The following is a 23422-nucleotide window of genomic DNA, read 5'->3' as shown; positions in this document are numbered from 1 at the left end:
AACCATGTCAGTTGCTCTTGTAATGAAAGTCACACGCATGTAAACAGTCATGTGACTGTTGGGTCCAAGTGCCGCAACTACAGAGCTCTTATTCATGGGAAGATGAAGAATTTAGTCCTATGTAGGCCCTGAGGCCCAGTGGTGTCTGTGCTTATCTCAGGATTCCAGAGCATCAAGCAGAAGAGAATCTGTGACTCCCCTTGGGTGGAACAAATTCAGATCTCTTTAGTTGCATGACAAATATGTACTTGTGTTGTCAAAGTGGTCATTAGAAACAGAAACCGAACATCAAAAGAGTCAAATTGGACAAAATCATAATATTTATATATGTGGTGAATGTATGACATTACTACTACTTGTACAATAAGACGTTTTGTGTGTGTGTGTGTGTGTGTGTGTGTGTGTGTGTGTGTGTGTGTATTGTTGTAGTGTTTTTTTTTTATTGGTGTTCATCCTTTATAACTGGAGCATTTATTTTGTTTAGTGGTTTAATTCATAGGAATGTCCTATATAAATAGTTATTATTAAGAATAACAAACCTGGTTTTTATTGATATACGAGTATTCTGAATATATAATTTGCACCAGAGTATAAATCAGAGGACCTCCCAAATGAGTTAAAAACAATGCGACTTATCAGCCCAATCTCATGCCTTTTTCATGATACCATCAGAAAGGTGTCACATTTTCATGCCGCGGTCAAGTTATTAACCAGCCGATTAGAAGGGCTCATTTACTATCTACTCAGTCACTGCATTTTAAAGGTAACATACCTTGGCTTTTCCAAAGCTCATGAGAATCTTTGGCAGACCATATGTTCACACAGGGCTCACAAACGTGCATGCAAGAACAAATGTCTGCTTCTCAGACCTTGTTGGTGTGACTTTACCTTTCTATCCAGAGTTCACGTGTAACTTGGCACTTTTGGCTTGAGGTAAAACTCCGGCCCCGTCCGTGCTCATGTTCAGCTATTGTGTATATTAACAAGGAAGAGGCTGTGCAGATTGAATGGCAAACATGCAGGTGATGACACATTCCCAGCACACAAAGTATGTGTCATTACTCAATGACAGTTAAGATGTCAGTCAAGTAACTGTCAGTGATAATCTACCCATTTAATATTCTTTCTTTCCTTTTTTGGCACCACTCTTCCTCAGTTTCTCTTGAAAGTAGATTAACAGCCAGTGCCCCCACCCCCACCCCCCAAAGAAAATACACTAGAAATCACTAGAGGAAAGAGACACATTTACTCAGTGATGAATTTAAGTTAACAGGATGAAAATAATCTCACAGATCTCTTACACTCTATGCCAGTACCTTTGCAGGACAACAAAGGTCCAAGTCTTTAGGGTCCTGGTGTTTCTGTTATATCATGTGGTTAAGACTTGAATGTAACCAGTGACCTAAGGTGACAACTAGATGTCTTTGATACTAGGTTTCTTTGGAGGATCCTTGGATACTGCTGGAAAGACTTTGTATCAAAGAACAGTTACTTAGGGAAACTCATATGTGGAGTATGGCTTGCATTGTGACATGTTTATCTGTGCATGATGCAGCATGTTTCTGTGAAGGCCCTCAGTTGTCCAGGTGGTTTCCATAGTAGAGAAGCTTGAATCTTCGACTGGACTGGGTTGCTTGATGCAAGGACGTTTCGCTTCTGCGATTAGAAGCGAAATGCCCTCGCGTCAAGCAACCCAGTCCAGTCGAAGATTCAAGCTTCTCTACTATGATCCGGCATGTTGGTGGCTCAGTGTTGTGGACCACAGTGGCTACAGAAGGACAAGAGGTCACCCACATTTCATTTGGCTGTGGTAGATAGATGGTTTCTTTTGAGACATGGGGCTGGACCAGTTGTCTGCCTGGATGGTTGCCATCCAGGACCTAAGGCAGTTCTGCAATGTGGTGGATGTGGCAATGCTTGGCAGCAGCAACTGCCCCCAGACTTGAGCTGACTTACACTCAAGAAGACCATTGATAGAAATACGAGGTCTGTCCGTAAAGTATAGGTCCTTTTTATTTTTTTCAAAAACTATATGGATTTCATTCATATGTTTTTACGTCAGACATGCTTGAACCCTCGTGCGCATGCGTGAGTTTTTCCACGCCTGTCGGTGACGTCATTCGCCTGTGAGCACTCCTTGTGGGAGGAGTCGTCCAGCCCCTCGTCGGAATTCCTTTGTCTGAGAAGTTGCTGAGAGACTGGCGCTTTGTTTGATCAAAATTTTTTCTAAACCTGTGAGACACATCGAAGTGGACATGGTTCGAAAAATTAAGCTGGTCTTCAGTGAAAATTTTAACAGCTGATGAAAGATTTTGAGGTGATTCTGTCGCTTTAAGGACTTTTCACGGTGCGAGACGTCGCGCAGCGCTCTCAGGTGGCGTCATCAGCCTGTTTCAAGCTTAAAACCTCCACATTTTAGGCTTTATTGATCCAGGACGTCGTGAGAGAACAGAGAAGTTTCAGAAGAAGTCGGTTTCAGCATTTTATCCGGATATTCCACTGTTAAAGATTTTTTAATGAAAGACGTGCAGGCGGATTGCAGCGTCGGCTCGCAGCCGCCGCGACGCTCCGCCACAGGAAAAACACCTCTGTTGGAAGCCTTGAGGACAAGTTGGAACATCTCCAGCTGATAAACAATTTCTCATATACTCACTCCACTGAAAGCCATCAAAAGCCGCCTGGATTTTACAAATGGTTATCAACACGGAGGTGTTTTTCCTGTGCCGCCGCACCGCGTCGGCTGCGTCCCGACGCGCGGACCCGTCCGCACGTCTTTCATTAAAAAAATCTCCTTTAACAGTGGAATATCCGGATAAAATGCTGAAACCGACTTCTTCTGAAACTTCTCTGTTCTCTCACGACGTCCTGGATCAATAGAGCCTGAAATGTGGAGGTTTTAAGCTTGAAACAGGCTGATGACGCTGCCTGAGAGCGCTGCGCAACGTCTCACACCGTGAAAAGTCCTTAAAGCGACAGAATCACCTCAAAATCTCTCATCAGCTGTTAAAATTTTCACTGAAAACCAGCTTAATTTTTCGAACCATGTCCACTTCGATGTGTCTCACAGGTTTAGAAAAAATTTTGATCAAACAAAGCGCCAGTCTCTCAGCAACTTCTCAGACAAAGGAATTCCGACGAGGGGCTGGACGACTCCTCCCACAAGGAGTGCTCACAGGCGAATGACGTCACCAACAGGCATGGAAAAACTCACGCATGCGCACGAGGGTGCAAGCATGTCTGACGTAAAAACATATGAATGAAATCCATATAGTTTTTGAAAAAAATAAAAAGGACCTATACTTTACGGACAGCCCTCGTACAGCGGATAAAATAAGTATTGAACACATCATCATTTTTCTCAGCAAATATTTTTTCTAAAGGTGCTATTGACATGAAATTTTCACTAGATGTCAGTAACAACCCAATCAAATGATAGATGTCCACAAATCATGTGTAATAATGTGAAATGACACAGGAAAAAGTATTGAACACATGAAGAAAGGGAGGTGTAAAATGTCATGAAAAGCCAAGAAACCAGCTGAAATCAGTCAGTAATTAGAAAGCAGTCCTGCCCCTTGTCAGTGCAAATTAATACAAGCTAGTTCAGTCCCAACTGATGGCCACACATTTTCATTTTTCATTTCTATAGTGCCAAATCACAACAAAGTTGCCTCAAGGCGCTTCACATAAGTAAAATCTAGCCTTACCAACCCCTAGAGCAAGCACACAGGCGACAGTGGTAAGGAAAAACTCCCTCTGATGATTTCAGGAAGAAACCTCAAGCAGACCAGACTCAAAGGGGTGACCCTCTGCTTGGGCCATGCTACTGACACAATTGACAAAATGAATATACAGGAAATTTTGGGAGTCCAAACATACTTTGTCCACAAATTCAAAGAAATCAAACCATAGATGTTAATAAATTATGTGTAATAATGTGAAATGACACAGGAAAAAAGTATTGAACACATGAAGAAAGGGAGGTGTAAAATGTCATGAAAAGCCAAGACACCAGCTGAAATAAGTCTGTAATTACAAAGCAGTCATACCCCTTGTCAGTGCAAATTAATATCAGCTAGTTCAGTCCCAACTGATGGCCTATAAAAAGGTGTCTCATTACCAAGGTGTCACACAAGAAACATCTCATGATGGGTAAAAGCAAAGAGCTCTCTCAAGATCTTTGCAACCTTATTGATGCTAAACATAATGATGAGACTGGTTACAAAAGGTTTTCTAAACTTCTGAATGTTCCAGTGAGCACTGTTGGGGCCATAATTTGAAAATGGAAAGAACATAATTTCACCATAAACTGTCCATGACCAGGTGCTCCTTGCAAGATTTCTGACTGAGGACTGAACTGTCAAAGAGCCAAGGACCACTTGTGGAGAGCTTCAGAAAGACCTCGAATTAGCAGGTACAATTGTTTCAAAGAAAACAATAAGTAATCCACTCAGCCATCATGACCTGTGTGCATGCTCACCACACAAGACTCCATTGATGAAGAAACAGCATGTTGAAGCTCATTTAAAGTTTGCTGTACAGCATTTAGACAAGCCTGTGAAATACTCGGAAAATATAGTCTGGTCAGATGAGAACAAAACTGAACTCTTTGGATGCCATAATACACACCATAAATGTCACTGTACATCACCCCAAAAACACCATACCAACAGTGAAGTTTGGAGGTGGGAACATCATGGAGTGGGGCTGTTTTTCAGCATACAGCACTGGCGAACTTCAAATAATTGACAGAAAGATGAATGGAAAAATGTACCTAAACATTCTTGATAAAAATCTTCCAAGATGAAAAATGAAATGAGGGTGGATATTTCAGCAAGACAATACCAAACACACAGACAAGGAAACTCAAGGTTTCAGAGAATGAAAGTAAAGCTGCTAGAATGTCCCAGCCAATCAGTTGACTTGAATCCAATAGAAAATATATAGAAAGAACTAAAGATCAGAGTTCATGAAAATATTTCATGATGGTATCACGAAATTTGGTGTGACATTAGGGTCAGGGTAAAAATAGTGAGCGAACGTTGACCGAGTCATGAAAATGTAATACATTTTGTGATGTTATCATGAAAACAAAAGAAATGGGGCTGGGCTGTGCTGGAGTATAAATCGCAACAGTGTATAAGTTGTTTGACCTCCCATACTGGGAATAACTAAAATAAAAAGTGGCTTATATGCTGGAAAATATGGTACTTATACTACAAAGATAAGGCATAAAACAGAGACACACAAGGGTGGCTTAGAAGGAGCCTTTTTACACTTCTTGTGAGGCGTGGAGGCCCGAAGCCAAAGCAGGAAATGGAAATAAAGTGCACACGAAGAGGCAATTGTATACAATGAACACTGGCATTTAAAGAAAAAAAACTATTAACTGACAAAGCTGTCTGCTAATTTATTATAAGTAATTGAAAGGATACAGAGCATGGTCATTTTAGTTCAAAATTTGCACTATCCAAGATACATATGATTGTAGTAAGTGTGTCTTCATAGAGAAGTGTCAAACTCAGACCTGATACCCTTTTCAAGACACAGCTGGTGCTGATATTTGTGTAAAGCAGAAGCACATCTGGTCCAGAAGAGGTCACTGGAACTTCCAATGTCACACATCAACACTCTATATCCAAGCTTTCTCCTGTGAAGCCATCCAGCAATCATCACTTAACATAATCTCAGCTACAGCACTTAAAGTCTCCATCCAATTTCGCAGTTACGCCTGTGTCCATATAGATTTTTGTTTGTTTTCTTGGAGAAAAAGCACTGAGAGACTACGCATAAATGTTACACCCCAGCACTTTCTGTGTCTTAAGTGGTTAAAAAAAAGCCTGAGATTGTTGCTATGACAACAATAAATAGATAATGACTATCTTATAATGCACAGTGATAAAAAGTATTCACCAACAGCAAGAACCAAGTGACTGTCCAATCTGCTATCACAGATGAGTCTTTTTTTCTGTTGGGATAGAGTTTGACTGACAAATCAGCAAAAATAAACCTCACCTGCTGATTGTCTGACAAGGTAATGCAATAATGTTCAGGGATTTTCAAATTAAAGCTCTCGGAACAGCCGCACAAAAAAGCGAGTGAGATGCTTTTGTTAGAGGCGGCTGCGTGCCGCCGTATGTGCTTCGTTCTCATTTACAGCAATTGAAAGCTGTTAGCCAGAAAAAAACAAAACACTACATGGACACGGGGTCTTCTGAAGACCTCTTGGATGGTCATTTAACTGTTTCTGTGTAAATTGAAACCTAAATGAGGTTTGCACTGTGCCAAAGGTTGATGTCAGTGAGGGTGACAGAGACAGAGGGTACAAGTGTTAAAAAGCAGGACAGGAGCATGTGTAGAATCACGTATGTTGTTCCCTTTGTGCTTCATGCTGTAGGGCACATAGCTCACCGAGATACAAGTGAGAGCTAAAAATCTTTTGTCCGATGTCTGTGCCCCGAGGGTTGTGATGTCCATGCAGAGAAAGATATCCCAATGGTCTTTGTAGTACCCCTCAACACTTTATTTTATGTCTACATTGTCTGTGGCTTTGTCCCAGTGTATGCTTTATCCTTCTCACTGGATTTTGCATTTTTGAAGGACACACGTGATGCTGTTTAACATAACACAATAACCTAATCTATACATCTTCTCCTCATTTTGACAGAGTTATGATCAAGAGCAAAGGAAGCTATAGTTTAACAGAAACTCAAGACCAACTAATGGCAGAAGCTAAAATGCACACATCTGTTATCCTCAATAAACACTATTCTTTTGTGCCATCAATGTCGTGTTTGTGTGTGTCATATGGTGAAAATGCTAAAGAATTAGATGAAAGGAAAACCAGTCCCATAATGTTAAATCAATGGAAGAGATTCAGATCACCATCAAAATGTACTGAAATCTTGTTTGATTATAGGGAGGTTTTCATTGTAATAATAATAATAACATTTTTAAGTTCTAGTGTCTGTAAACAGAAGAATGGGCAGTAGCGATCACATAACATTCACCTCCTTTGTCAACTAGCAGAGGTAAATAGAAAGTGAAGTCGACAGCGCATACCTTTGCTGGGGTAATGTTACCACCTTCAATTGACATAGGGAGGTGGTCAGAATTTGTTTATCTCATCAGATCTTTGTGACATCATCGGGTCACAAAAACCGTTCTTGCAATGATAAAGAAATTACTATCAAGAAAACATTAGTCTCCACTATGATGTATGCACATTTGTATATGATCTCTTTATAATACTAATTATTTGTATTTCTTGTCTGATACTGTCATTGTACAGATATTCTGCACAATAACAACATAGTTTGATCTAATGATGATTATTTATTTCGGCTGCTCTTGATTTTGCCACAGCTGATCTCTTACAGTATCTGCATGATAATCTGGCACAAATTCTACACTGGCTGTCCTTCCTGAAATAACTTGGGATTTACATGGAGAATATAGGATGGCCTTGAACTGGGGAACTGAAGAATGTCCCTGTCATTTGTTGACCTTTAAGGCTTTCACACTTTCTATGCTAATGAGTCAAAAATATTTCTTAGATGATTCATACTTTACAAGCACCTCATTCAGTTAGAACAGGCTGTGTTGTGATTGATGACATGGGGAAATCCACAGGTATAACAGCTCTTCAGTTCTTGTTTACTGGACACCACCCAGACCGTGTTTAGGCACACAGTCAACAACTCTTGTCCTTGCTTATCTGAAGAATGTAAACCTCTATAAGCAAGTACTTCTTCTGTATTTCTATTGTGAGTTGGCCAGTTGTCTCAAAGTGTCTAAATAATCAAATGTAATGCAAAACCAGCCTTGTCTGTGACACTGAATACTTTCGTTAATGCTGGCGTCTCGACTGTTGGCACTTGAAGCTGTACGGAGTTTGTTGGCAGACACGATGGCTAGACCACACCAAAACCTGACAGTTACATTCTTTGCATGATTCAGATGTATCTCTTTCCCCCCATTGGGACCGGGTTGACATCTGATCAAACGTGCCGTCATCCTGTCTTTGGATGCGAAGTGGAGAAAGGAGAAGCAGCGACTGTTGGTTGTTGCGTTGTTGTATGTTATTATTTCAATTTTTCTTGAGAGAAGAGAGATGAATGGAGGAATAAATGGATGATGGGTGGCTGGTGGGAGGAAGGAAATTCCCTGGTGTGGATGGAATTGGATGGCGTGCTCTGGGATGGGTGGAGGGAGGGATGGGGGCACCTGATGTAGAGGTTGCTGTCAAACCCAAGACAGCAAGGTCTTTGTCTTTTCAATAATCACTTGCTGTACCTCTTCTTTCCATTCCTTCTCCCTTCACTGCTATTCTGTCTTTACTTTTGCAATTCCCACTGTGATTTTGGCTCATTGGTCAATTATAGTTGGCCCACAAAAATGAAAAGAATTTAAGTCACCTTTGCTTTATATCTCATTCATATTAGAAATCCTCTGGAGAGCCATTTAGCTGATCTTATTCAAGAGATTTTAAAAAGAAAAGGAAATGGTGACATTCATAAAAATGTAAGTGCTGGTTCATTGCATAGATTCACATTTTATTTGGTGAACAAATAAGTACATGCAGTTTGCATTAAATTTTCCACAATACTCCTTCAGTGCCATCAGTATGATAAATTCTGCAGTTGTATTTAAAGTTGAAATTGCCAGTTTTATTCAGACAGACAGTCTGTTGAAATGAGCGGGGCTAGCTAAAAGCTCGGTGCCACAACAAATTGAGTCGTCAGTATGTAGCTAATCAAATGATGTGTAAAGTTCTGAGAACGATAAACTGTTTCCAGTGGCGGTCCTAGAGTGATTTACTCCCCGGGCGAAACCCCCTGCGTGTACCCCCCTCCCCCCGCGCACATTAACATGGCCACCACCTCCGCCCCACCACCCATGTAAACACTAACTTCGTCCAGAACACCCACAATCCCACAAATTAACTCACAACAGATATTTTCAAGAACAAATTTCCGGTTTTAATGACTACTGCAATAACAAACACAAAGAAATTGGCACAGTCTAATGTGTCATCATCCATGGACTTATCTGCAATGATCATCTCAAATGTTTGCAGGAGGGCATCATAATTGTTTGCCACAGTGCTCACTATCCGTGATGTGAAATTCCATCGAGTAGGAGCATTTCTGAGCAACCTTGAGCAGCCTGCAGACTCAAGAAAAGACATCCTCTTTGTGGATTTTGAGAAAAATGTGGCAATTCCTGAGAGTGATGCAAAAAATATTCTGCACTCAGATAAACATTTAGCCCCCTGAGACAGAACCAGATTCAGTCTGTGTGCATAGTAATGCACAAACATTGCACTGGGGGCTATTGCTTTAACTTTGGCCTGCAAACCATTGAGAGCTGAAGCCATGACAGCAGCCATGGCTTCTTCGTAAAGAAGACTATCAAATGGCTTCACCAAAATCCGGTCCACAACATTCAAATTGTCTGCCATTATGTGCAGCTTGCTACCTAGCTAGCTGGGACTGGAGCGAGGCTAGTGTGAAGTGTGTCCGCCTGTGGGTGCTTTGTGACGGTGGAAGATCTCAGCTGCACCCGCTGCTTGGTAGGGACAGAAACTGCGATAGAAGTCAGAAAGAGTGATAGAAATCAGTCTCCAAACATAAGCAGCTACAAAAAAAAAACACCAGAAATAGAAGCTCAATTTGTCGCTAGTCATTTTTAACAAAGAAAATGCCGCTAAGAGGATTAGGAAAGTCTCTGGTTCAACTCAGAACAGAATGAAAATTTAAAAATGCTCCCAAGGATGTTTACACTAAAAGATCGCTGATTCGCTCATTTCGCTGTCAATCAAAAAGGGATTCAGCCCTTCAGGGAGTGTATTTGTATACTTCAGTAATGTGTTAAAACAATGAATATTGTACAGATCTGTTTTGGTACAGTCTGCACTGAATATTATGAAATCAGATTATATATCTATTAACTATTATCCACTGCCATTTTTCACACTGTGTTACTTGTACATAATTGACAGTATAATTTCACCTTCCGTGTCAAACTGTCACACTTATAAGAAAGGAATAATGCAATTCCCTGTAGGGAAGTGAAGCCAACCACAGCAGATGCCACACTGACTCTTGAAAAACAATCAGGGATTCACACACTGCCGCAGGATCGGCCATCAACGTTCTTCTTTGTGCAAAAGGAGCAAACAGGAAACCACTGTAGGAAGCTTTGTAACCTTTCATGTAACAATAACTTGATTGTGACACATAATTCTCCATTTTAAAGCTACTGTGTTTTGGATTTTGAAGTGCTTATTAGCAAAAATTTAATATAACATTCATAACAAGCTGTTTATTAGTGTAACAACAAATGTGTGTTGGGAGGACGGTGGATTCGTGGTTAACACTGTTGCCTCACAGCAGGAAGGTTATGGTTCAATTCCCACCTGTGGCCTTTCTGTGTGGAGTTTGCATTTTCCCCTTTCTGTCTCATGTGCTGAGGTGGAGAACATATTTGGAACAGCCTAAAAGGTAATTAATTATTTGTAATTTCTATACTCAACAAAAATATAAACGCAACACTTTTGGTTTTGCTCCCATTTTGTATGAGATGAACTCAAAGATCTAAAACTTTTTCCACATACACAATATCACCATTTCCCTCAAATATTGTTCACAAACCAGTCGAAATCTGTGATAGTGAGCACTTCTCCTTTGCTGAGATAATCCATCCCACCTCACAGGTGTGCCATATCAAGATGCTGATTAGACACCATGATTAGTGCACAGGTGTGCCTTAGACTGCCCACAATAAAAGGCCACTCTGAAAGGTGCAGTTTTGTTTTATTGGGGGGGGGATACCAGTCAGTATCTGGTGTGACCACCATTTGCCTCATGCAGTGCAACACATCTCCTTCGCATCATCTGTGAAGAGAACACCTCTCCAATGTGCCAAACGCCAGCGAATGTGAGCATTTGCCCACTCAAGTCGGTTACGACGACGAACTGGAGTCAGGTCGAGACCCCGATGAGGACGACGAGCATGCAGATGAGCTTCCCTGAGACGGTTTCTGACAGTTTGTGCAGAAATTCTTTGGTTATGCAAACCGATTGTTTCAGCAGCTGTCCGAGTGGCTGGTCTCAGACGATCTTGGAGGTGAACATGCTGGATGTGGAGGTCCTGGGCTGGTGTGGTTACACGTGGTCTGCGGTTGTGAGGCTGGTTGGATGTACTGCCAAATTCTCTGAAACGACTTTGGAGACGGCTTATGGTAGAGAAATGAACATTCAATACACGAGCAACAGCTCTGGTTGACATTCCTGCTGTCAGCATGCCAATTGCACGCTCCCTCAAATCTTGCGACATCTGTGGCATTGTGCTGTGTGACAAAACTGCACCTTTCAGAGTGGCCTTTTATTGTGGGCAGTCTAAGGCACACCTGTGCACTAATCGTGGTGTCTAATCAGCATCTTGGTATGGCACACCTGTGAGGTGGGATGGATTATCTCAGCAAAGGAGAAGTGCTCACTATCACAGATTTAGACTGGTTTCTGAACATTATTTGAGAGAAATGGTGATATTGTGTATGTGGAAAAAGTTTTAGATCTTTGAGTTCATCTCGTACAAAATGGGAACAAAACCAAAAGTGTTGTAGTTGCATATTCATTCCTTCTTCATAAGCAGCTGTAAAAGTATGTTCATGATAGATTTAACATCTTGTTATAATGAAGCAGATGAGGCACACTCAACATGGTGCTACATGGATAATGTGGCTTGACGTGGATCATATGTAGCGACACAAGCCATGTGAGGCTGGACGGAGCTCAAATGACAGGTCAGTCGTGGCTCATTAGAGGCTGATACCTGACACATGCAAGGTACTTAGAGGCACATAGAGGCTTCTTCACAGAGGACAAATGATAGATTTATATGTGGATCATTATTCAAATAATCACTGACAAATCCATACATGGCTCATTATTCATGGCTTTATTATTTGGTGAGATCAAGGCTTTTGTCACTTACTTTTGCAATGCATCCAACAGACTAAAGGGAAAAAATAATGACAGTGTTTGTTCCTCTACACACTGTGTGCAGGTTGCTACTGCAGGCTGGCACATTCAAGAACCCTCATTTATATGAAATTGAAGCCCCCGTCACACATAGCAAGAATGTGCAGGAACCATGCTTGACACGGCAAATATTGCCAAATCCACCGTAGTCAGAGGAAAAGAGGCGTGGGCATCAGTGTCAGAACACATCCAGATTATCTCGTCCACACCTGCATGATGGCAATTATCACTCAGCTGTGTGTGTGTATGCATAACACTGCATGAGCCACTAAGCGTGCACAGGGTGCACATGCGCACGCATGCCACTAGACAGCTTTGCTGAAAGTTTGCTGGCAGTGGGCCAAGCTGTCCCATGCATCAGACAGAGCCTTTCCAGCGAACTTTAATTTCTTTTTACTTTTTTGCTCACTTCAGGAGCACAACATAACTCTGTACACCGCGATGGTTGGATTATCACATGGGATGTATTTTTGCATTGTTGATTACAGCACACAGCAGCCGGGTGAGAGGATTTTGACCACAGGCTGCGGTGTCGGCTCCACATCCATGTCCGCTGTGTGAAACACTCCTAGACCGCTGTTGGAGGTGAGATTCATGTTTATTAATGCTGTCACGGCCTGGCACAACAGTTCCATGTCATATCACCTACAGAGTTAGAACGTGATCATATATTACAGCGGTGAGATCCGTTCAGCTCTGTTCAGATGTGTGCAATGATGCGTTACTGCGCACCATGGAGAGGCGCAGCTGCCCGTGTTATACAGAGATGATGGAGACAATAGCCACATTATTTACGTTGCCCATGGGAAGGAATGGACAAATATCTGTACTGTACGGTCTATTGTGGATATAACAGCCTGTTCAGATTTGCAGTAGCATGCGCACAGTAGTGCATGGTGCTTTTGGTTTGATAGCCACTGTTCACATTCACTGTACATGATAATATTATTGTACTGGCAGGCTTTGCCGTGCCAGATCCATCTCAAGGTTCCCTCGTATGCCCTCAAATTGTTTTGGATCCTGTTTTTCCGCCATCAGAATATGTAAATAGCGGTCAGATGGTCCTCAGACTGCACATGGGCCGTCGTTGGGGAGGTGTCCCATCTCAACCGCGCCCAGAGGGTTTTGAACAGGTGCATCACACTCAGGGCCACCGGCCAAATTTGACCACCTGTGAGGACTCTCGCAGATGGCTGTCAGAACGTTTTGGAACTGAAACCCGACACTTTTCAGATGTGCACCCATTCATCATTCTGACGCCATTCTGCGTGATTCTGAGTATCTGTGACAGGGTATGAGGATCATAGAATTTGCTTATCACAAAATAAGGCAAGGGAACATGAATTCCCATCACCAATGTAAACATGAAGGGAAACAAAATCATGACCGGCGATGGCATAATGGAATTTGCAACTTCACCACTAGGTGACACTAAATTGTACACATTGTAGATTTAAGTCAAAATTGCTGATAATAACAGCAACAGAAATGTACAAAACTACCAAGCCAACATACGCTATTCTGTAGAGCTGAAAAAAGATATTGTTAAATTAGACAGTGTAAGGAACAATGCAGTTGTCATTTTAAATTAACTTGAAAAAGAAGTCATGTCACTTTTGAAGGCAGATGATACGTCCTGTATCAGGTCTCTTAATAAGGTGACTTCATACCTGGAAGACTTTGTAAGACTCTTTCTAACCCCGACATGCTCTGTAAGACTAGACACAACAATGTCAATTCCATTCATTCACACCTGCCAAAAAATATGACCAAATGAGCACTTGTTCTGGTAAAAAAAAAAAAAAAAAAACATACATTTTTGTCTTAATATATACATTTAGCATCTTCTAATATATTCTGCCTACACTTGAAAGCCTCAAAAATGTCAATGAATTGAACAACATCATCTGGTTTTTAAACATATGCTGAGATAATAACTGCAGCTATTTCTGGAATGTGAGTTTATCTTCTTTGGGTTTTGTGGTCAGTGTCTAGCAGCAGTTACAATAATCAGACACAAATTATAGCATAACCCACAGGAGCCAAGACATATTTCAAACCCCAGAATTGGTTAGGTGCTATTCAATTGAAGCATTTGGGTGTCATTTTTACTTTGTAAGGTGGATTCTTCTTTGTTATACAAGGTCTATTAGCAAAGTATCCGACCTTATTATTTTTTTCAAAAACCATATGGATTTGAATCATGTGTGATTACATCAGACATGCTTGAATCTTCGTGGGCATGCGAGAGTTTTTTCACGCCTGTCGGTTACGTCATTCGCCTGTGGGCAGTCTTTGAGTGAGGAATCGCCCACCCTCTTGTCGTTTTTTTTATTGTTTAGGAATGGCTCAGAGACTGCTGCTTTGTTTGATCAAAATTTTTTCAAAACTGTAAGGCACAACTGAGTGGACACCATTCGATAAATTCAGCTGGTTTTCGGTAAAAATTTTAACGGCTGATGAGAGATTTTGGTCTGGTAGTGTCGCCGTAAGGACGGCCCACGGTGCCTGACGGCGATCTGCGCTTCGAGGCAGCACTGTCTCGCCGTTTCAAGTTGAAAACTTCCACATTTCAGGCTCTGTTGACGCAGTAAGTCGTCAGAGAACAGAGAACTTTCAGAAGAAGTCGGCATGAGGAGTTTATTCGGACATTCCATTGTTAACGGACATTTTGTAATGAAAGAACGTGCGGGCAGAGTCGCATGTCGGGCCAGACCCGACCGCGGGGGGTCACGACAGGAAAAACACCTCCGTTGGAAACCTTAACGGGCAAGTTGGAACATGCCCAAGCTGTTAAACAATTTCTCAGTTACTTGTTGAAAGCCATCAAAAGCCGCCTGAATTTTACAAATGGTTTTCAACACGGAGGTGTTTTTCCTGTCGCGGCGCACACAGATTCGCCAAGTCGTCACGGAAACGACTCGGCGAATTTGCGCGCACGTCTTTCATTAAAAAATGTCCTTAAACAGTGGAATGTCCGCATAAAGTCCTCATGCCGGCCTCTTCTGAATCTTCTCTGTTCTCTCACGATGTCCTGGGTGAATTAAGCCTTAAATTAGGATGTTTTCAGGTCGAAACAGGCCGACGACGGCGCCTGGAAGCGCTGCACGACGTCCCGCTCTGTGGGAAGTCCTTACACCGACAGAAACACCCCATAATCTCTCATCAGCCGTTAAACTTTTCACCGAAAACCAGCTTAATTTCTTGAATAGTATCCACTCGGATATTCCTCACAGGTCCAGAAAAAATTTTGATAAAGCAACGCGCGCCGTCTCGAGCAGCGTGTGAAACAAAGGAATTCAGCCGAGAGGGCGGGACCACATCTCACTCAAGGCCTGCCTACAGGGAAATGATGTCACCGACACGCGTGAAAAAACTCACGCATGCGCACGAGGGTTCAAGCATGATTGGTGTAATCGCACGTCATTCAAATCCATATAGTTAAAAAAAAATAAATAAATAAAAGGGTCGGTTTATTGTCTAATAGACCTCGTATTTGTCCGGTAATATGATGAAAACATTTAAATTGTTTGCTTTTGCATATCTAAATACTTTTTTTGACCTAAATCCATAAGAGATCCATGCTTCTTTCTTAACTTCACCTGACCCGATCAATTCAACTCAACCTTCTTCAAGCTATTCATAAATCATGGTGAAAATGGCTGGAAAAGTGACAGTAGTGACAGTAAACAAATGTTTGTTGTTTCTTTGCCTTTTTCCTTTCCCACCCTTTCTCTCTCTACCTTTTATAATCGATGGGGTAGTGCTGGTGCTGCCCTCAGGGCAGGGAGAGTTGTTTACTTGGGTGTAAAGTCCCCCATCCACTAAGGGCCTCTGTAGGGGATGTTCCTGCAGCAGCCTCACTCCTAACCTCCCTTTAGCTCCAAAAGTTAATAGCATGGAGGAGACATGATTTATATCAGACTTGGCAACACCACCAACAGACAGATTTCTTTATGCTTTGGGCCAACTCAACCAGCCCCAAATCATCAATAAAGATCACATTTAGAATTCACTCCAAACTCATAGTAGATGGTGATTTAATTTCTGCAGAGGTCTTCTAAATGAATAGTTGCCCCCATTTTTGTAACTGCAGGCAGTGTGACGGAATGCTTAGTGTGCCCAGTATAAAACTTCTGCAACAGCGAGTGCAACAGGGTGCTGTTAAATATTATCTAATGATGGTCAGTGGGCTGTTTGACAAATCCAGAATTAAGAAATCCAGGATAACAAAAAAGGTGATGGTTGCCCTCGTCTAGTCAGAAGATCCTACATTAATACCTTTAAAGGTATTCAATCACTTCCCAAAATGTGTATTATGTATCTCCTGCTATCAGTTAACTTTGGCTTAATCCAGAAATTTCCCAGCAAAACCACCCCATCATACACACTTAGTAGATTTTTATCCACCTGTTTTACATACTGTGTTGGTTCTTTGTGGTAAACACAATTGACATTTACCATAACAAGGCTGCATGAGAGGATGTATGACCTTGCACATCACTGAAAAATTGCAAGCAAGAAAGTGGTTTTAAAAGACCAACTGCAAGCTCTTTCTCACTTGCCTTGTATGGTACTATAGACCTTCAGATTTTTCAGTGTGGTCTAAACCAAAATAGCAGGTGTAAACATCACCTTGCACCATGGTACAAGCCAAAGGACCAAAATGTATTCAAACCAAAAGAGGTGGTCTCAGTCCGGATCAAAGTGAACCACGGATTGATTTGTTTGCAGTGCGAAAACATTTGTGGATGATTTGGACTTCCCAGAGTAATTATAGGAAGTTGCAGCAGGTTATCATCACTTATTAAACAGTGGAAGAAGAAATGAACAATAATTTAATTAAATGAAACATACAAGATGTTTTGGCATTTTGCACACATTTATATTAAAACAGGAAGCGCTGGCTTTGAGGATTGCTTAAAATTTCAACTTTTCATGAGGTTATAGTTTAATTCCTCTCTGCAATATCACAAATTAATTAAATTTACCTGATTAAACCAGGCAACTCTCTACACTCAAATAGTCTGACCATGTTTTCTCCTCGTCAAAGATAAAAACAACATCAACTTTGTCATTGTCACCATGGCAGAAGCTAAAAGTTAAAATTTTTAACTTTTCATGGAAAGGTGGGTTATGTGCTCCTGGTAAGAACAGCAGAAAAATAATAGAATAGTTCAAATGAAAGGAGGCTATTCATTCACTTTTCTCCATTCAAGCAGAACTATCCACCAAATGTCAGACACACGTGCACAGACACACAAAACCAATCAATGTTGAGTATAGGGAGACGCAGCCTACACAGATGATGTCAGGAAGTAAGTACATCACAAAAAGTTCTTGAGTGTGAAGGCAGCATTGCAATGTGAAACCGAACTAACCACACCAAATATTTACAATGGGACAAAAACATGAACATTGGCTTGCACATTTTTGGACTTTCAGGTGTGAATATGTCCAAAGAAAGCAGAAGTCTAAAATGAAGAGAGACTAACCTACTAGTTGTGGTTTTTAATTATTCAGCAGCTAGTATCATAATTGGTTCTCAGTCGACAAAATATAATTCATTTAGAGGTGTGACTGGGACAAGTAATCCAGGTAAAGGCAACTTCATGGCTTTCTTCAACAAACAACAAAATTGATCATGCATTTAAGAATGTTGAGAAGACACACTACAGGCTTTAAACCCAGTGAGCAACAGTCACAAGTCCGGTTATATAATAATCACATCTCAATCATAATCGAGACAACAAAATGTCAGTTGTTCATTCACATGAAAGGATATTTTCACCTCACTACACTACTACTGTTGTTTTTACTTAATCTAGTTATGTCAACCGGATCCAAGAACCTTGTTGTTTAAATGATAAATATGATATGCAATTAATTGTAAGAATTTGTTAAAGGTGTATGGCCTTTGTTTTTGTTTTTTTGTTGTTTTTTTGTAAGATTTAAGTCATGAAAATAATTTTCTTTGGCACCACTAGAATTTTGTTCCTTAATATTTCATTAAAAGATTCATAATACAATATGGCCAATATGATAAAAATTCATGGTGTCTGGAAACAATTTCAAATTTTCGCCCCTGAAGGGAAGAAATTCAAGATCATGTGGGGCTTCCCCTGATTTGCATGAGGCATCCTGGGATAGATCATGGTGACAGCCAGTCAGATTAAAAAAAAGGCAGCATGACATCAGCTGGCTGCTTGGTTGAAGAAAATGAACCAAGCTGGTGAAAAATGCTCCAAAACCTCTTATTTTTTTATAAACCTAATATGTTTCTCATATATTTTGTAAACGTTAGTGAGAAATAAATACTTGCAAATCTAAAAATGCTGTTTTTGAAACAGATAACTCCTGTGAAGTGATTACATCTTACGGACATGTATCGAGCCAGTGGGTCAGGTCAAAGGTCACTGAGCGCCAAACCTCGGGCATACGTGCACACGCTTCCTCCTGCATTTCATCTGCACAACGGCATTATAAAGAAAAGACAACAGTCACAGATAAATGTGTTCTCTTCATTAAAATGAGCTGTAATTTTGCAACATGTTACAAAACTAAACCTACATTATAATGCTTGGATTTTGGGAGAAACTAAATGTTGTCAGTTTTGTGAAATTTGAAAGGCCGTACAGCTTTTTGCTCTTCCCATTTCAAGTTTGGTGATATAACATTAAAAACATTTTTTACACTTTACCTTTGATGACCGTTTTATCTTTTTACATTTTACAGTAATTTCAAAACTATGTTTAAACGTTATATACTATGCAATGTGCAAATGGAATGTTTTGCTGTAGCCTAAATAAGATAAACAAGTTAGTGCATCATGAGCAGTTAGTAAAAGGTCTATTGTTGCTGCATTGCACTTGTTCCAACAGGCCTTTTAACAGGATATGTTTAGTTGAGATTACAAGGTGTCTTGTTTAGGAAAGGGGGGTGGGAGGTGGGGGGAGATGAGGCATACATGTCTCTTGGCAGTAATAGTTTTCATATTAGGTTTTTTGATCCGAGAAAGAAAGATCTCAGCGCTGAGTCTAATCCCTGTTGTGTCAGCCTGTGGTTGCCAAATAATAGTGTATCATTTCTCCGTCTTTGTGTGTGTGTGCTGGTGCATTCCTTTCATTTTGCAGTGTGCTAGTGCATTTTGTCACTGTAACATAAGCTTTACCATAGAGAGCCATGGCGGTGCTGCAAGGTTCAATTCAACCGCAACTGTTTACACCTGTCAATATTGGGACCAACACTACAATAAATGCATTAAATTGCATCTAGCCTCGTGTCACAGAAAATAAGGTGAGTGGACGGGCGACGTAGGTGATGCCGGCTCTCAGTATTATTACACGGCTGTGTCTTAAGGTTGTCTGGGCCTGCTGTCTATTGCATTTAATCAGCCTCTATTACCTGCTACCCTTTTCACAGTTAAAATAATCACCCACAATTACTGAGATAAAGGGGAGAGATGACATGAGAGTCAGAGGCAGTGAAATCACACACACAAAGTAATTTCTCTCCACCTTGGTTGCTTACATGGCTTTTGATGTTTTCGGGATGTGGAGTAAAAGGATCGAGGCGTGTCAGGCGCAACCTCCCTCTGGTGCATTACGACGACTAGATATGGAAATGCACTTTTAAAAGAACGTATGCATAAAAGTGCATATGCATGGACAAGCAAGTGCGCGGACAAGCACAGAGCAAATGCGTGGTCACGCTCAAACGCGTAAGTGCATACAGCATGTGTACAATATGTACAAAGGCATCGGCGCACACAAAAACACACGCCTGTTTCCCGCTGCCACCATTAACTAAAGAGATCCGCAGTTTATTGTATGTTGCAGATGAAAGAGAGTGAAAATAATTTAATAATTTTCCACCTCTAAAATGAAGAAAATAGAGCCACGAGAAAAGAAGCATTGTGATCTACTTTAATCCTCAGTGCGCTGCAGGAAAAATAAGAGACACCATTAAATGCACTTTTGAAATAAATGGCCTCAATTACCTCAATGGTTGGGACTCTCTAATGAAGCTTTTGTTAAAGCAGAAAAACATGGTGGAAGGTTGAGGAGCAAAAGGTAGACGGCAGGCAAATGATTCAAAAGTAATCTTTTTGCACGAACGTTAGATCCACATGACTGTTAGCGGTAGCAGGTTTGTGTTAGTGGGGTGCAGACAAAACAGTAAAACTGATATTTGCCTGGTAGGAAAGATAAAGCATGAGGGATAGCAGTCATAGCTACGTGGGAGTGGTGAGTAATATAAACCACACAATTAACCAAAAAAGGTAAATGTGAACATTAGTACCGTGCAATCATTATCACGAGTGTTGCTCAGTTACATTAGTGGTTATGTTTTCAGGAAATAAGTTACGTTAAATGGGTTTAGGAGAGTTGTTTTCATAATGGCACTTTGTCAAATGTCTCTTTTTTTAATTAGCAGGTCAGAGGGTAGCAGCTCAAACTCCCTCTCTTTCATCCCTCTTCACAATGGTGAGTGCTGCCGACCCTTCCCACAGAAATATAGAACACAGTGTTCCTCCGGTGTAAAATGTAGCCTCAATTACTTTGGTTGAAGCTCTTGTTAAGAGCGGTTTGGTGAAAGAAATGGTGCGATAGAAGGAGAATTCAGTAAAAAGCAGCTGTGAGTAGGTATTTTATATTATTTTCTTATGTCCTTTAAAAATAGAGAGTAGGTGGCTTGAGTTGGGTTAAGAATATATAGACTGGAGCTCAGTTTCAAGTGTTTGCTTCATGTCTGTGTCTTTGGACAAGACACTTCATTTGCTTCATTTCAGTCCACCCAGCTGTAAATGGGTACCAGCCTTGCCTGGAGAAGTATCCTGTGATGGCTTTGCGTGCCACCCAGGGGGAGTTTTAGACTCTCATCTGCTTCACACTGCAGTATTTGGTTATAAACATCAACCTGATTGGGCTCAACGCCTGCATAGGACTTACATACTTCTACTTCTTATTAAATAAAATGGTTAATGCTACCGCAAAGACTAAAGATACTCAGTCACTTTCCGTTACGTGTATGATCTCCCTCTATCAGTTCATTTTGGCTTAAAACTAGGGATGTCCTGATCAGGTTCTTTTGGCCCCGATCCGATTCTGAGTCATCTGATTTTGAGTATCTGCCGATACCGAGTCCCGATCCGATACTTTAAAAAACTGACTGAACTAATGCTAAATATATAATATTTTCTTTTTAATCACCTTATTTTATTATTTATCACTTAAACAGTGCATTTCTCCTTGAGGCAGCTTGAACAATCGAGTAAAAATCTACCAGACTTAAAAAATGTACAAATTTCCATGTTATTTTATTTGTCTAAAAATAAATGTCCAAGGTTGCTTATGTTAAACAAGAAATGATCTAATCTGAAATAACAGGTGGTTTTAATTTACAGATGAAAGGTTTCTAAAGAACCATTTATTGATTTAGCTATTTTAATTATAAGTATTCTAAACTTTTTTAAACAGTAATCAGAAATTTTGAGGTAACAAACAATAACAAAAAGCATGTCCTCCAAGGATTTTTCTTCAGAAAACTGCTCTATAAATGAGCAGTCCTGTGACACGTTTCTGTTTTGTACAGATCAGTGGTTTCTGCACCAATCTGTTTTGTAGAGATCAGTGGTTTCTGCCACTAGGCTTACGTGTTTTGGCCCGACGTGTTGTTCCTATTGGACAGCGCGAAGCTACGTCACAGCTCAGAGCGTCGAAAGTTGGATTGGGTTGAATTTGTTATGTTTTTTCTTTTGTTCAATTAAAATAAAGAAAAAAGAAAAAAGATTGGGTTGAACTTTGACCGCGTCAGCCTGCTGACAAGCGGCAATGCGCACTCCCATCAGAAGCGTCGCTTTAGTTCGGCTTTTGACGCGACGCTTCTAACGCCTCTAAAAAGCAATGCGTCTCATTGAAAATAATGCTTTTTAGACTGATTCTTGATGCCTCTGATGCTTCAGACGCCTGAAAGGCCCATTAATCTGCAATAATGAGCTTGAAATAGCGCTGATCAAAATAATGAGGATAAAATCTATATCGGATTCCTGATCGGGATGCAACGTCTGATTTCGATCAAGTCTGAAACCACGTGATTGGGCCCGATTTCCGGTCACGTGATCGGATCGGGATATCCCTACTTAAAACGAATGTTTCTTGACTTACAGGCTTAGAATCTCTTATTTTCTTACCACAAGAAGACCACGTGAACAGAGGCTTGGCTGTGCACATGGATAAAACCTTAAAAAAGCAGCTGGTAAAATACCAATTGGAAGGTGTTAACATAATTAATGAATGATGTACTCATTGTATATTGATTGGTACAAGGTTGATGGTGTTCTTATTCCTATATGATCATGTTTGAATGTGTTCTGCTGAATTTGCCTGCTGTGTGACCTGTTTTTTGTATGGTTGATAACTGGAAACTGTACGACTCATTCGTGGCCTAGAAAGAGGATAAGGTACGTTGACATTGTGTACAAGGCTATGGTAATCTCAGGTAGAATACAAGACGTCCTTACTGTGGAATGTATGTTCAGCAATAACATGAGTGAGAGAGAGCTGATTGTGTATGAATGTGTGATAACTGGAAAAAGCGGCTGGGAACTGCGTGATGAATGCATGATCAAGTCCTTATTAGGTAAAGGAAGGATGCAATCAGCGAGGATGGGAAGACTGCACTGCACGCAGGACAAGAAGTGGACCAATCAAGAAAGAATACGTCTTAGCGTAGTGACACAGTGACACAATGTCTAGAACAGAAACTCAGGGAAGTATATCTGGGTTCAGGAAGAGGAAGACGGGGTTCCTGCTCAGAGCGCCTGAAAGCTACCCAGACTCTGATTGTTAGGGCAAACTAAGCATGAACTCAGAGACTCTCTGTTACTTTGGCTCATTCTCTGTAATAAAGGCAACACGGTCAACTGAGAAATAGACTGAATCCTGGTCATCCTTCTTCCATCAACGATCGCGCGGGGTGGTGCCTAAAAGGTAATTTTGTGACATTACTGGTTGGTTGTCTCAGGTCTTATTGTTTACACTTGTGTGATAGTGGGGTGAAAAGAACCATCCGAACATGGCCTCTCAGAAAGCGGGAAAGTCCAAAGTCCATCATTAAGTGTTAAGAAATGGAAGAAGGCGTTTGATTCCAAGAGGGCTAATACTAGAGTAGTCCTTGGAGTGGAATGTGAACACTTGGTGCACGATGAAGATGAAGCTGCATAAACATTTGGATTTCACAGTCATGCAAATAGATGCATGAGTACACAATCAAATCTGCCCATGAAGATCTTTGATTAGTTTATTCATTTTGGTTTTAGACGATGCAGCAGGCAGTATCACAAGTGGCTCTCAGTTGACAGGGGTGGTGGCTCA

This window comes from Thalassophryne amazonica, chromosome 13 (genome assembly GCF_902500255.1).
Source record: "Thalassophryne amazonica chromosome 13, fThaAma1.1, whole genome shotgun sequence".
Classification (NCBI taxonomy): Eukaryota; Metazoa; Chordata; class Actinopteri; order Batrachoidiformes; family Batrachoididae; genus Thalassophryne; species Thalassophryne amazonica.
This window is presented reverse-complemented; position numbering follows the sequence as displayed.